Source organism: Plodia interpunctella, chromosome 11, assembly GCF_027563975.2.
Source record: "Plodia interpunctella isolate USDA-ARS_2022_Savannah chromosome 11, ilPloInte3.2, whole genome shotgun sequence".
NCBI classification, from domain to species: domain Eukaryota; kingdom Metazoa; phylum Arthropoda; class Insecta; order Lepidoptera; family Pyralidae; genus Plodia; species Plodia interpunctella.
In genome coordinates this window covers 2,695,082-2,710,457 of record NC_071304.1, presented here as the reverse complement: position 1 = coordinate 2,710,457, position 15,376 = coordinate 2,695,082, and the positions used below count along the sequence as shown (strand labels likewise).

The window sequence follows — 15,376 nt, the reverse complement described above, 5'->3', positions numbered from 1 at the left end:
CTTCAATAAATTAAATTCACAATTTAATGACAAAAAACAAAAATAATTATTTTTTATAAAACATATAAATATCTACTTCAATTATTAACGTGTTTAAAATTATTGTCGCGGACACTCAACGCCGCAACAAAAAATGAATTTGATTGTTATATATAATATAGCTAACTAAGGCCCATGCCCTAAAATAAACAGTAAAATAGTGAAAATAAGTCTCAATAGAATGTAAGTATCTAAACAAATTGCCGAGAATGATCACTTGATTCACCTTCAATAAAACTGTAGACATTTACTTGTCTCGTATAACTAATTATAACTTTATACATAGATTATCCCAGAAAACATTTGACAGATAAAGTTATTCAGTTACAGCCGGTGGCTTCAGCATTGAACGACAAAAAGTCTAGATCGACACAAAAAACAACACTAAGATTGATTTCTAAATGGTTTTCAGTACGTGACGAGTGCATAGACGGCACAAACCAGCAATCGACCCCACTATCACATTCAATCACCTCAGCCTAACGACCGGCCGCAAAAAAACTTACGACAGACTCTCAGGAAGTCGACCACAATAAAAAAACAAATAAGTAACCCGAACAAATTAAGTTATAACCTAAAACACGTATGAAGCCATCATCCCAACGGTGTAATCATATTAACGACTACAAAAGGAGCGGCAAAAAACACAAAAATTAGAGGATCGGGAAATGTGGGCCAAACAAAAACGTAACGTATCGCATAATTATAGCTGTTGCTCCAAAAAACAATTTTATGTCCGACGGCCGGTGGAGCACACGGGCCGATTTTATGTTCATCGTCTATAACATCCAGAAATCATGCGTTCCTACTGGAACAGGTTACATGACTTGATTAGCTGGGAGAGAATGCTTTTAGCATTATTTTCGCCATTTGTTCGTATTTATGCTTTTACTTTGGATATTAAGATGAATAAATACATTTTGTTGACAAGATGTGAAATATTGTTGTCTCAGAGATTTACTTAATTATTGAATGGTTGAACAATACTTTCAAGTCACTTAAAGAGCTAAAGACAGTTATACAAAAACGAACGCTAAATCTACGCAAAGCTCGTTTTTTATGTCCGCTAAATACATTCATTATACTAATTACTAGCCATATTTATCAAAAAAAGCAAATATAAAAATAAGCAACACATGATTTTCAAGAAATCCACAACATTGTAACTTTTTAGGTCACGCTTTCTATTATGTAAGCAATGATCTCATTACTATAATAGATAACGACTCAAACTAAAGACTGAGTGATTTCGACCTTCATCCTTGACCATGGTAAGATAAAATAGTAGTAAAATAGTCATCAACTGCATTATCATATTTTTGTTCAACGCTATCATCTCATAAAATTTATTTTTGAAACGGATGTTGCGTGATTCGTATATTAATTTAAATCTATGACCGTTGTTTACTTGGACGATATCAAAGCGTAATAAAATTTCGATCATTAAATTAATTATTATCACGCTAATGAAACATCGTATTATTCTTAAGAAGTAGTTAAAAAAACAAAACTGCCACAAGTTTATATTATTAAAGTGAAAAAATTCCTACATAAACATAAAATATACATATCAAATCGCTGTTTTTTTAACGAAATACATTGTCAGACGCTCAGAAATTATTCCAAAATCACCCAGTGTGCACCGCGCTCGGGGCGAATCCTTTATTATTTCGACGTGTATAATATTTTTATTTTGTTTCCTTCACGATTATTATTTATGAATTATTATTATTTGATAATTTATTATTAGCTTGGAGAGCAAGCGCATCCTTTTCAATTTGCCAGGAGGTGCCCGGGCAGGTATTCGCTTTAGTTTTACCTTTTTCTTAATACCTTTTTGACATTTCGGCTTGTGAGCGTCCTAATAGTGTTTTGTTCTCGGATGTTCGTTACTAATTGATTTCGGTTATTTTAATCTTGTTTTTAATTATCAGGCACAGATTAAAATGTTGTGTCTTAATATCTTGCAGGTGCATTGTGGTATTAACACTGCTTTTGATATCATTCTTCGAAACGTGGAATTAATTCTCATTTATATCTTAATTTAAGATCAATTTACGTTATTTATACGAGAAGTAATTGTGAATGCGTTTTCATTATACTTATAAATATGACGTTGAAAGAGTCTAGAAGAAAAAAGGGCAATTTTAAAAATTATTAAAAAAATATTTTTCTCTAGTTTAGCATCGTGATTGTTAAGTCTTTGCATTAAATCTTTACCAAATTAATCAAAAACGAATAACCTATATCTTACAGACTGTAATTTTACCACGAATAGATTAACTACTCGTATTTAGTTCATTTCAGAATATATTTAATTTATGATGCTATTTGTAGTAAATGATCAAAATCCTTGCAATCTACTACTATTTGCTTAATTAGGTAGCTATATACTATTGGAAAATTTAGTCATATTTTTCCCCAAAATAATAATTAGGTTAACTAAACATTTTAGCGACAAGAGGGCTTTAATTTTTTATTAGACTACAGACAATTTTAAAACTATATTGACTTGGTTATCGTCTCGTGTGAATAGTACTTTTAAAATGTCGTATTCCTTTTGTATCCCGTGTTCTCTCTTATATATTTTTTTATTTCTATTGGATAATTTACCAATAAGTTTATTGTTAAATTATCCGCTTCCGCCTTTGAGTAAGAGCACTTCATATCGTACACATTACGAGGCCACTACCCATACCGTTGATTGGCAGCTGATAGGCAACAATAACATACCCAAAGAAAGCAGACGTCAAGCAAGTGGTCGGTTTATAAATCACAAAATCTTCAAGATTTAGTTTTACTCTACCAATAAGACTATTACTTTACCAATAAGACTGAGTTGGCTTTACTGTGCTGTATTTTTCCCATTATATAGAAAATCTTTACAGTTTGTTTCCCTGCGGTCTTCAGAAGATAAAACAGCATTAGTAGACGTCAGCCGAAGCAAATTTTAATTTTAATAGCATTGACCCTCATAGAAAAACAGCAAAACTACGACGCGACAATGCTACAATTTAGTAGCATTGTCCGTCATCATCCATAAAAAGTCCGCTGTAGGATTTTGCGAGCCGCCGCAACTGCACACACTACTACATTTCGTCCCTACTGACAGTAGAGACGAAAGAGCGGGGACAAACGGGAAGCTACCTTAAACCTGTGTACATTTAATTTGAAGCCGAGCGCTACAGGCGAGGTGTGCTTTTGAGAAATTACCCCTCCGATACAGCACACATTGTTATAGCTCGTTATAAATTATGCAACTTTATTGAGAGGTAAATACCCCTCTGGCGGCAGTAATCGGATGATTTATACCACCAAAGATAGACCAACTCGATTATTTTATTATCAATCAGTGCTACATATAGCCGGGCGAGATGGCAGATAAAAATAAGAAATATATGTGCGTTCTATAGAATGTGTGTCAAATTAATTAAAGTATACTTACCTAATAACAAAGATGAAAATTGTTGTAACAAATCGTAAAAATATATGGGTGAAATTGATCGGTAGCCATATTAAAATTTTATGTATACTTGTGTATGTTTAAAATTCAACTTTTTCAAAACATCGTAGTGATTTTAAATATTTTTTTGTTGCTCAACCATATTAATTAAGTGTCCACAATTATGTCCGTAATTATCCTTGTTATTATCAATCTTATATTAGTTAGTATGTTTTGAATAATAAATTTATTTTGTTCATTTATTTTTGATCGTGGAGTGGTTGGCACTGCACAAGACAATGAAATATTGTCAGACATCTAAATAACATGACTACAAGGAAATTTAATCAATCGTTAAATCTTTATGAATTTAAATTAAGTACTTACTAATAATTCTGTATAAATACCACTTATTAAGGCGGATATAAAGTGTTCTGACCTAACCCCAGTTAAGGGTGCGGCAGTACAGCAATCTCCCATCGCTCGCTCGCCTCCGAAGCCGCCCCGCCATTTGTTTGTGCGCTTGCGCCGCGCCGGCAACTATTCTTATTGTTTGAGATAAATTAAAATTAATATTTCAAGTGATATGTGATCGCGAACCTTTGTTAAATTACGCCGTTTGAAATATTACGTAGTATTTATTCCTAAACAAAAACATAGTAAACTTTTTATCACATATTATCACAATTGAGCATATGTTGGTTTCACCGAGGAGTTGCAAGGGAGTTATCTCATAGATCGTTACATATTATAAAAGAAAAGTCCACTGCCGCCTCTGTCCGTCTGTCTGTTCGCGATAAACTCAAAAACTGATGCATGGTTTTTCATGAGGTTTTCACCAATATTGTGATTACAGAGGAAGGTTTAGGTGTATAATTTATAATGTTTTTACACGTGCGAAGCCGGGACGGGCCGCTAGTAATAATTTATACACCCGTCGATCGCGCAGACTCAAGACACAAAAGATAAACTGTTTTACACAATAGATAAATTGTTTGACAAGCGCATAAATAGAATGCTGATTATGATATACCTAGTATTAGGCCTATGTATTTAATGGTTTTAACCATAGATAGCAGATTTTTTCTCTCTATATGCAAAAAAAAAAACTAAATATGTAAAGGACTAGACTAAACTCAGTCCTGATAATTGAACGGTTATTCCTTTACCAGTCCAGGAAAAAGGAACACTTACAAAAGAGTACGTCCGCTATCTGGCTGTTATTATTTTTCATTGTTATTGTTATTGCGGCATTGTAGGCCGGGCTTATTATGCCGACGTTACAGCGCTTAACAAACTATTAAGGGCCGCACTTAAAGCTTATTATTTTGATAAATCCCGCTGATTCCACTTTCGCTTTAAGCTGCTTTTTTGTTATTATGCGTTCGAAACAAGATTTTTTAATTTCTGCCAACTTGTACGAACAACCGCACGTCCAAACCATCCAAATTTTTGGAAAATTCGTCTTCGTCGTCATTGACTGTCGAAGCAAAGTGATCATGACATGCCGTAGTCTGGTTTTCAGCTTTTGTCAAGTAATTTATATTATATATATGAGAATCGATTCCTTATTAACTTAATCAATAGCAACTTTATGGTTTTAGTACCTACTCAAAGTATACCAACCATAAAAATAGTAAATATATGTTATTTGTGTAAGTATACTTTCTGAGGAATAAAGTTATACGGACCGGTAATGACGTCGCTAACTGTTGAATAATGTTGATATGTGAAACTATTTTAAAAGTATTTCTCGTTTTGGTCTTCGGGAAAAAATGACGACAAATGTATAAATCAAAACAAGTAACTTTCTTATCAAATTAATTCAAAAGCGACAACTCAAATACATAATTTTGTTCCTCTGTAGTAATGTACCCAACAATTATTGTATAGTACTTATAAGAATAACCTGATTCTGTAAATTTAATTGCATCAGTTCATCTGCAATTATATCCGAATTTGGCTTTTAAATTAATTCAAAACGAGCCATCATTTCATTTACCTCAAGCTACTGATTAAAATAAAAGGATCTGGTATAAATTGCACAAGTTAAATTACGCATAGGTGCGCGTACGCAGTTGAACTAAGTGATACTTAGAAACAAGCGGCCATTACTTTAACTGATCATACTGCAGTCCCGCCTGCAATCTAGACAGAATTAAACCACAGATAATATAACCTGTAGAAAACGCAACTTAGACCTTCTGCTATAATGTATTAATGAAGAACCGTGAATCTGAAGTGTTTAAAGAGGCGTTGATGACGACCTCGGTGGCCTAGTGGTAAAGTACTCGTACTTGCCTCTGAACTGAGAGGAGGGTTTGATCCCCGGTCGGGTCATGATGGAAAATGTTTTTTTCTGATTGGCCCGGGTCTTCGATGTTTATCTATATATGTATTTGTTACAAAATATAGTATCGTTAAGTTAGTATCCCATAACACAATTCTCGATCTTACTTTGGGCTAGCTCAATCTGTGTAATTTGTCCATATATATTTATTTATTATATTTATTTATTTATGATAATATTAGCTGACACTTCTTGGATTGGTCATGGTAGATGGGGCAAACCAAAAAAGTTCTGGCTTGATGCCGTCAAGGACGATGTTCGAGCCAATGGTCTGACAACTAGTAATGCCGACGACCTTACGATGTGGAGACGAGAAATTTGGAAAATGAACCTTGGACGCTCAACGGCTATGGAAGTAACCAAAAAACCACTCAAATGAGGGAGTGGTGATATTATTATTAGACAATGATAATCCATCTATTCCCCATTCCCGTTCCAGTAAGTAGTTTTGCTAGTCGAACTGGACAATGTTTTCCCAATAAATTTACTGACACTATTTTTCCTATCAATATTTGTTTCTCAAAGTACAGACCTCGGAATGGATGGGTAACTAAACTACCATAATAACAAGTTTCTACAACTTACATTTCGCTACAACTTTTAAACGGCTAAACCGATTTTAATCAAACATATCTAAAAACCACCGCATAAAAATCAAAGCTATCTAATAAAAAGACCGCATCCAAATCACCCGTTGATGAGCTACGGTGCCACGTACACAGACAGACACACTTAATGGTCAAACTTATAACGCCCCTCTTTTTGCGTCGGGGTTTAAAAATATTAAGGGTCGACCCTGGAGAAATTAAAGACAATTGAACAACAATCAGTCCGATCGGGCGCGCGAGAACTGAAGGCTCAAATATCAGTCAAAGAACTCATCGCAAGTAGGTAATATACTTACATTACATAACCTGTAAATAGTTTATCTTCGTCATAATGAAACTAAGTAGATGCATAGTGTTGTAATGATAGATTACATAATAATTGGCTATGGTAGCAATGAGATTATCACATCGAACGTGTAATTTGGACTGGACATAATCTGTGGTTTTCCGTTTTAAATATAGAAGGTATTTATCAGGCCTACGATTGGTGATTAGAGTCATATGGTAAAATAATATTATAGGACATAATTTCATGGCTATTTCTACGTGGTTTTCTTTCTTGATAGCAATGACACCACTAAATGATCTGTGATTGGCACGAAACTAACTTCAGTTGACACTTACTAGTGACAATGACAGCCCTAGAAATAGGACTACTCCATATCCTCCCGTGGATGTCGTACGAGGCGACTAAGGGACACAGCCTAGTTAGCTGATAGACATTCCCAGGGAGGGTTGACGTCAGGCAAGCGTCCAGTTATAAAATTTTAAGGATTTTTGTACGCTTGACCTCGTGCTTCGCGGCTTCACAACCCCGAATGCAACCAGAAACATGCAGAGATGAGAGAAACTATTTTGCATAGATTACAATTTACAAACAATAGAGCTAAGTAATTGCTACAATTACATTGCGTTCCGTAACATTTAATTGTAACTCATAACCGTCATTCAAATGTTATCTACAAAACAATGACTTTCAGTCGGAGGATATAGAAGCTGCCCAACAATTAAACACAAATATATAGTACTAACATACAATCAAAGTAGAGATTCATGGCTGTATAATTAAGATTTATTTGAATGCTGCCTGCTTTTAGGAAACTTGTGGATTTAATTATATCTAGGCAAATGCTTTAAGGTAGCTTCTTTCTTATCATTGATGTAGCAAGGCCTATCAGACAAAACCTTCAGAGTTACTACCTAGACCATCTCACAGCATCTCATCATTTCGTAAGTCCACTGCTGGACAGGCTTCACCAACAGTGTTGTATAAGCAGCTAGAAACATTAAAGTATGTCCTTCTTATCTGAGCATTTTACCAGTTTTCTTCCTCAGCCATTGAGCGTCGTAAACAAGGGTCCGCTTAAAAACTACTAGGCCGATTTTGCTGAAATTTGGCACAGAGTTAGACGAAACCTGCAGGAGTGACATAGGCTACTTTTTATTCCGGTTTTACCCGAGCGAAGCCGGGGCGGGCCGCTAGTTGTAAAATAATTTGATTAAAACTAACGTAAAAAACAGACGGTTATTATCAAAATCCAGTAAAATATTATTTTGGAATTAAATTGAAAAATTTAAGAAACCTCTTTAATGTCAATGATTCAAAATTCGTGCAGCAGTTTAAAAATTAATCTTCATAATTGTTATTTTACATAAGTCCAAAGAATACCAACTACTCTTTCCCGACGCAGGTCAACATTTGTAATTTAACACTTAAAAACAGTTCAATGCTTTTATTTGATTGGCCCGAACACCAGGGCCGGCGGCAGGACATGAAAACAGTGGTACTACCCATAGGTCAAATTGGTACGGGCGCGGTCTTAGAATTTTAAATATTTTATATTGAAGTTTTGTTTCTTTATTTGTCGAATCACCACATTAGTTTTATTCAGTTTTTTTCAACTGGCTGTATATTTTTGCTCGGAAATGAGTTAGAACATATTTTTAGAAAGTTAACAGTTGCGTAGTTAATAGATTAGAGTAGCAGAAACCAAAGATATAGAATTTCCGATGTTTTTTATGTGTATATCATGGCTTCCAAATCCTTTCCAAGCAAATGTGTTGTCTGCGGGGTGGGCGGGGCGGGGTGAGATTTTACGATTGGCATCGAACGTGCCACGCCGGCCGGCCGCCCCATACAATTACTATACGTCATTTTTTACAGCAATTAGTATTTCTGTTATTAATTAAACGCTCACCTCTCGGCTCTAAAATAATCAGAGTTATTACCCGCATTAATTTTAAAATGCGCTTTAAGATGTTCAATGATTATAGGCTAATTATATTGCGGAGAATACATTTGTGCATTCTACTTAAGTGAAATATTCGAATTGATAAAGCGGTAATTTTATTTATATCTCTTATAAATATCATTGAGGTAAATAAACAGTTTATTTAACTTATCCCGCCGACCTACCTACATGAGCGCAGCCGCGCTGCGCTCATGTAGACATTTCAATAAAAAACATCGTCTTTATTGTCACAGGTGCATGGACATAAAGACTAACATATAAGATTTATCTGTGAAATGTGCTCGTGTCAAATATAACTGGCAGGATCGCCATGTATTGTTGGGCGTAAGGTGTTATAATTGAAACAAATTGTGAGTGCTCATTCAAAATTAACACTTATAAAAATGTTTTAAACTATACTATACAGCATTCCATAATTTCTGGTCATGTATTACTACACTATATATATATCATAGAAATGGTATACCTAAGTACAGTTATTGTATGCGCATATGCGCCAATAACAGTACCTAGGTATACGATTTGACTAAAAAGCATGACAATGGTCAGACTACCCAACAATCGACATGAACGTTCGACACTAGACACTTTATATGCAACAAAAAATTCCACACGCACCCAACTACTTGCTTCTGGTCGGTTAACTTTTAGCACAATAGTTAACTCCATTTGGAAAACTGACTTGCATGTGTGAAATAAAGAAAAAAAAAATGCAGAATAATTTACGACTTTCCCTACGTGAATTGTCTTCACCGCAAAAACTGTTTTCCAACAATGTTGCCGCACTGTGACACACGTCTACAGCAAGCAGCCTATGGCATTCATAATTGAATTGCTTTCACAAGACTTAATTACTTCAACTAGAAATTGAATATTAAATTTACTGCAAATTAGACGCTCCTTTGACTGCTTTTGTGTATAGGTATAAGTCGCTGTCTGTAAAATGATTTCGCACACATCTAGTGTGAAATATTTTGAAATATGTTATTACCTAATTAATAATTTATAATTCTTTTGACATATAAGAAGTAGATATATATTTAGCCATTTTAGGGTGATACTAAAGTATTAAATAAACATTTTGCCATGCGCAAAATCATGTATTTATTGTGTATTAATTTAAGCGATGAAACGAAATCATTTAAACGAGCTGCAAGAAAAATGTTTTTTTATTATAAATATTTTATTAAACATAATGGAATGCGATTTATAAATTGACATAAAACAGCAACACAAGGAAAACTGTGACTAGTAAAAAACACGATTTATTTCATTTGTATCAGAATATTGCCAAAGAGTTTTCAAAAACAAAATTAGTAACAGTTCTTAATAACACTTTGTTAACAGGTCTTTTGTTATTTGGTAACAGCAGTATCAGAGTCAAGAAATCGGTTTCACAAAGTTGTCGAGAATAGAATGATTAATAAAATATTGATAAAGAAACGCTTGTCCGGCCCGCGCAACAATGAGATGTAATCATTGGAGAGATAGCTTTTACAGCCTTATTGATTCGGACAATCGCACCGATTAGCCTTTCGGTTGAATTCAGCTCTGTGATCTTTGGATGGGATTGCTTAATAAAAAGTTTATATATTTTTCTCTTCAAACAAGGATCTTCAAAGATATATGTTTTGTAAATATCTTTAAAGCTCCTTGATCTATCCTGACATAAAAAAGAATAGAAAAGTTATGCTTCATAAAACACTTATTGGATATTCAGCAGAAAGAAAATGCATTTTGAGACAAACCCTAAGAACACTTTATTGCAACGAATGATTTCAAAAACTAAAAGGAACCATTGCCTATTTAAATGTTTCAATCTCCTTACTAAGTTAATAACTTAATTTTACCTTTTAATCACACTGCCATTGTAACAACAAAAAAACAACGACCCATACCAGTCTGAAACCGTTTATTGCTTTTACAATCCATTCCAGATTTTTTGCTAATTATTTTTGTACAATTAAAAAGCTCACAAGATAATCTTCGTACATCGAGATCTGTTTAGCACCTCACGAACGGCGGCTCTCCAAAGCGCTCGTAAACTCGAACATGAAAATAAAAACACGAACAGCCTCAAGCATAATAAAGAGAGTCAATTCCGCCCGCCGTCGAGACTCAAGGTGTGAAGCTGTCACGGGGAAATGATGACTCCATTATTAACCAACTAAATAATCATTTCCAGAGTCCCGTTTGTACAGTCCCCCACACAACTGACTACGCAAACTATCTCCAATATTACACTCTAGTTACATTTACTCAAGATGCGTCAAGAATAGTCAACTTTCGTCGCTGACTGTACGTCGTTAATAACTTGTTTCATTGTGTGTGTGCGGATTAGGGCTGCCTCGATGTCAAACATTTATTGTGCTGCTATTAGCTATTATGAATGGCATTTATATAGTTCATTTCCTTTGTTATGTGTAACTGGTTTTTTTTTCTTCTATTTGCGTTGTAATGTTTTAACTGTTTCCGCAAACGGTACGTAGGTTTTTTTTTTAATTTATGTAACTGAAGTGCATGTGTAGCCTTTTTAATTTAGATTCAATAGAATTTGTAACTGTAGAAGCAGAGAAAAACTTTAGTTATTTAAGTAAGTATTTATTATATATTTTATATTTTCACACAAACTAAATTGGTTTAGTGAAATAAACAGTTGGCATCAGTTATACCGTAATCATTTGGTTCTATTAGAAAGTTAAAAACATTTTAATTTTTCAAGTATCGCATTACCGATCTCATCTTAATTAAATGTCCTACTATAATATTAGACAGTCATTGTTTAGGCCCGGCCTGTTGGGCGGACATGGGCGGCCAATCGGCGCTCGCGCATGCTCAGGGCCGTACTTCGGTAATAAGGAAATAGTTTTGTATGAGTGGCGTGGGCAATATGATGTAGTTTGCAATGTTGGAGCTTATTTTTACGTCGACTCATGAATTGTTATGAGAATGACAAATTGCAGTTTTTATTGTTATCGATTTCATGTATTATCTATGCTAAAACGCATCTTGAATAATGAGTGTTAATGATATTGTACTACCATCGTAATATTTTAATACGATAAAGTAAGATGTTTAAAAAGTATATTACATAAAAAAAATTGTACCAAACATACAATGTATCTAGTATTTGTCCGCGATTACGCTCGCAGCAAAAAGTACTTTATGTCACACTCCTGCTCTCCAAATCTAATGTGATATACCAATTTAACGTGAAATACAAAAAGCAAACACACTTTTTTATAATATTAGCATAGATAGAAGAAATTAATTTTATCTATGATAGATATCAATTTTAAAATAATTTCTTATTTTATTACTAAATACATGTCATTTTTTGTACTTTTTAAGGAATCTATTAAATTATGCGTAGCTCTCCGTCTCTCTCATGTGTTCTCCCATCGTCGACAGACCACGAACGACATTACATTTATCGAACCCGTAAAGAAATACTTTTTTGCCAACAGTCAAGCCTGAGCAATATCTCAATATACTGGAAATTACAAAGTTGCTTCCCTAAGAGTTCCCTAGCGTGACCTCCAGGCTATAGGTCAAATGGCTAGATCACAATCGTTTAGGGTAATGTATAGAGATATATTTAGAATTCTTGTTACAATAATCATTAAACCAAAATCCTAAGGCTTGTTAGGAGCTCCCATGACCGTATATGCATGAAGAGAGTTATGTATTACAGAGGAAGCTAGTGATATTTGTCAGAATCGTGGCAAGTGGAAATTCCTAGTCTCTACCTATATGTGTGAACCTATTACCAGTTTTTTTGTATTAAATTTAAATGTGTAAAATAAACCATTTCAAACACACATACATTTTACATAACATTTTTCAAGCGTCTTTTTATTAAAGATCGTATTCAACTCAGAATTTTAAGTGATCTCTGACGAGAAATTAATTATTCATAATTCTTAGCTGTCAATTTGGCTATAAAAATATCGCTCGCCAGCAATACAAACGAGAATTTAATTTTATATCAGCAGATGCGGACTAGTGTAATCATTATAAATACTTAATTATTTTTAACGACACTTCAATACGTACCTGTGCATGGCAATTGACATACCTGGGCATCTGGTATCAATTTCATTTCTATATTTGGAAAGGTTCCCTGGGTTCCAATGCATCATCATCATGGGGTGCCATCATGGAATTAAAGTTTGGAGGTCAGCATACGGAAACCCTCGCGAAAGTGGTTTGATGACATAAAGGATTGGACCGGATTTAGATACAACCAACTGAAATTGTCAAGGCAGAGGAAGAAAAAAGGCAAACGCTTAGATGAGAGGGAATTTTGGAAGAAGAATTGTTCCCTGGGCTTCGACACTCTGCGGCTGAGGAAAATACCAGAAAATGCTCGAGTACATGTTTTAGGTCCGAAAGATTTAGAAGTTTTCCATAACTATAAAGAAATCTTACCTGAAATTAAACATTTTTTAAAACAGAAAGCTGTTTTGGGCAGGTTTGCACATTATTGCTCAAGCAATAAAGTACAAACCTAGAAAAAATAAAAAAAGGACAGCCTTATTTTCATACACAGTATTACCAGGTCTTTAAAAAATATTTTTTTGTAAAATTTGTTATTTGATTTGGTGATAGAAAATTTTCTGTTTCCCACCCTATACATCTCTATATTATCCTTTTTGCGATTACTGGTAACTACATAAAATAAATGTATATCTATCTAAACATACTTATATGTGTAAAGAGTGTTTGATTTTTTTTAACTTAATTAGTTGAGGAAATTTTTGGTATGAATGTAGAAGGAGAACTAGACATATTTATAGCGCGCAAAAGTAGATAGGTATGCAGCAGGCGGAATGGCTTGTTGGAATTAAATTGAATGAGAAGTAATTTATTGGGCTTTTAAATCTAACACCCAAACTTGCAAACACGGTACGACACAAATATTAAACATTTCAATTTGACATTCCAAAATTTCACTTAGTCAATCCCGTGGCCGGACAGGCTGACGTCAAGCCAGATAGAAGCATGATGGCGGCCTGCTTTGAGCCGCGAGGTGCTAATAACGAGGCGCCCCGCTGCGTTACCCGCTGAGGTCGGGTAAACGATCCCATGTCTGTACACCTGTGGTATGTCTGCTTTTTTTATATTAAAAAATGAGCTATTGTTGCTGAAGGGTATCAAGGTGTTAATTATTTTTTTCGATCATTATTTAATTTGTTATATTATTAGGTGGAACACATATTTTGAAGAGTCAATGTAGACTGTAGCAATACATAAATAATAATTATCTAAATATAGTAACTACATTTTAGTGAAGAATAGAAACGTGTGGAAGGAAAGCCAATAAGTATTCTATTCGTATTAACATTCAACACTCCTAGTAAGTATTGACTGACACATATTTCTGAACTAAAATTTAAAATCGTAATTTTAACCTATTACCAGGAAGCAAATTCGCTTTGCAATGCCTAAAAGAGCCACAGCTACTAAACCCTCAGTCATGAGGAAATATGTGCGAGTACTTATGTACCAGAAAGTTTATTTTATGCCTGTCGTATCCAAGTCAAGTAAAAATATTCTGAATACTTAGGTACCTGAAAATCCTTACATTAAAACAATTAACAAATATGAAGTAGCCCTTAACCGAATATTTATGCGTGTATCTCGGGACTAAAATAATCTCTTTAAAGGACTAGTGAATTGTTAAATACATGATTAAACCCCCTAACAATTTGCACAGTTTTGTATGTCATGAATAATAAGACTTTAATGAACATTTAACACTGTTTTGCCTTTTAACATCACGCAATGCGTGTGTATGTTGACATTTGCAATTTACATGATTATGCATGCAAGAGAAGAATCCAAACTATTTCTGGTTTCTTCGTAAAAATAAGATAAATGCAGTCAAAAGTGTAAAGTAAATTCATTTTAATAATTTGCACTCGCAAGACAAGGATATATTATAATAATATATCCATTATCCACTTACTAAAAGAATGAATTAAGTGAATGATCCTACAAAAAAAAACAGTCGTATACTCGTAACCAAAAGTAAGTATGTATTGTTGGAGACTGCAGTGAAAAAAATAAAAATTTGGTATATCATTTTGCAAAATATCAGTCAATCTAAACAGAGCATGATAGATTCACCATCATTATCATGAAAATTGTAAGTATTATTAATGTAATAGAATGCATATAAATTTATTTTCTTTTCATTCCTTGTCAAATGCCACGTAAAGGAAGATAAAGACAGGAAGAAATGGGCTGAGGGCTTTTACTCAGCAGTAGTACATAAATAGCTAGAACAATAAAATACATAAATATACAATAATTAAACAATAATGAAGAATATGCTTATTATATAGCTTCTATTAAATAGTTGTAATAATTTCCAACACGAGTAGATACCCTTATTAACTTGTCCTGCCATCCCTCCTGGATCTCCGTGTGGTAGTTATAATGATGATTTTGCAACGAATTTGAATAGTATAGTCACTGTGCTATCCATTCTAGCAAGTAACAAACTATAGTAAAAATATCCAAAGCATTTAAATCATTGGCAATAACTGCAGTGAGAAATTATTTTCTCATTACATATTAAAAGTTACCCACATATAAAAGGAGTTTTATTAGATGCTATTTAGTAAATACAATATGTCATTTCCTCTTTCAAATTATACGTAAATGTTAGAAACAAAAT

The 15,376-nt window shown here is 33.8% G+C and overlaps 1 protein-coding gene across 1 annotated transcript in view; it reads left to right on the top strand.

Annotated features, from left to right (window-relative positions):
• krimp (krimper) overlaps positions 1 to 15,376 on the top strand; it is a 228,711-nt gene that overhangs the window by 178,631 nt on the left and 34,704 nt on the right. The gene's annotated exons all lie outside the window — the stretch shown is intronic.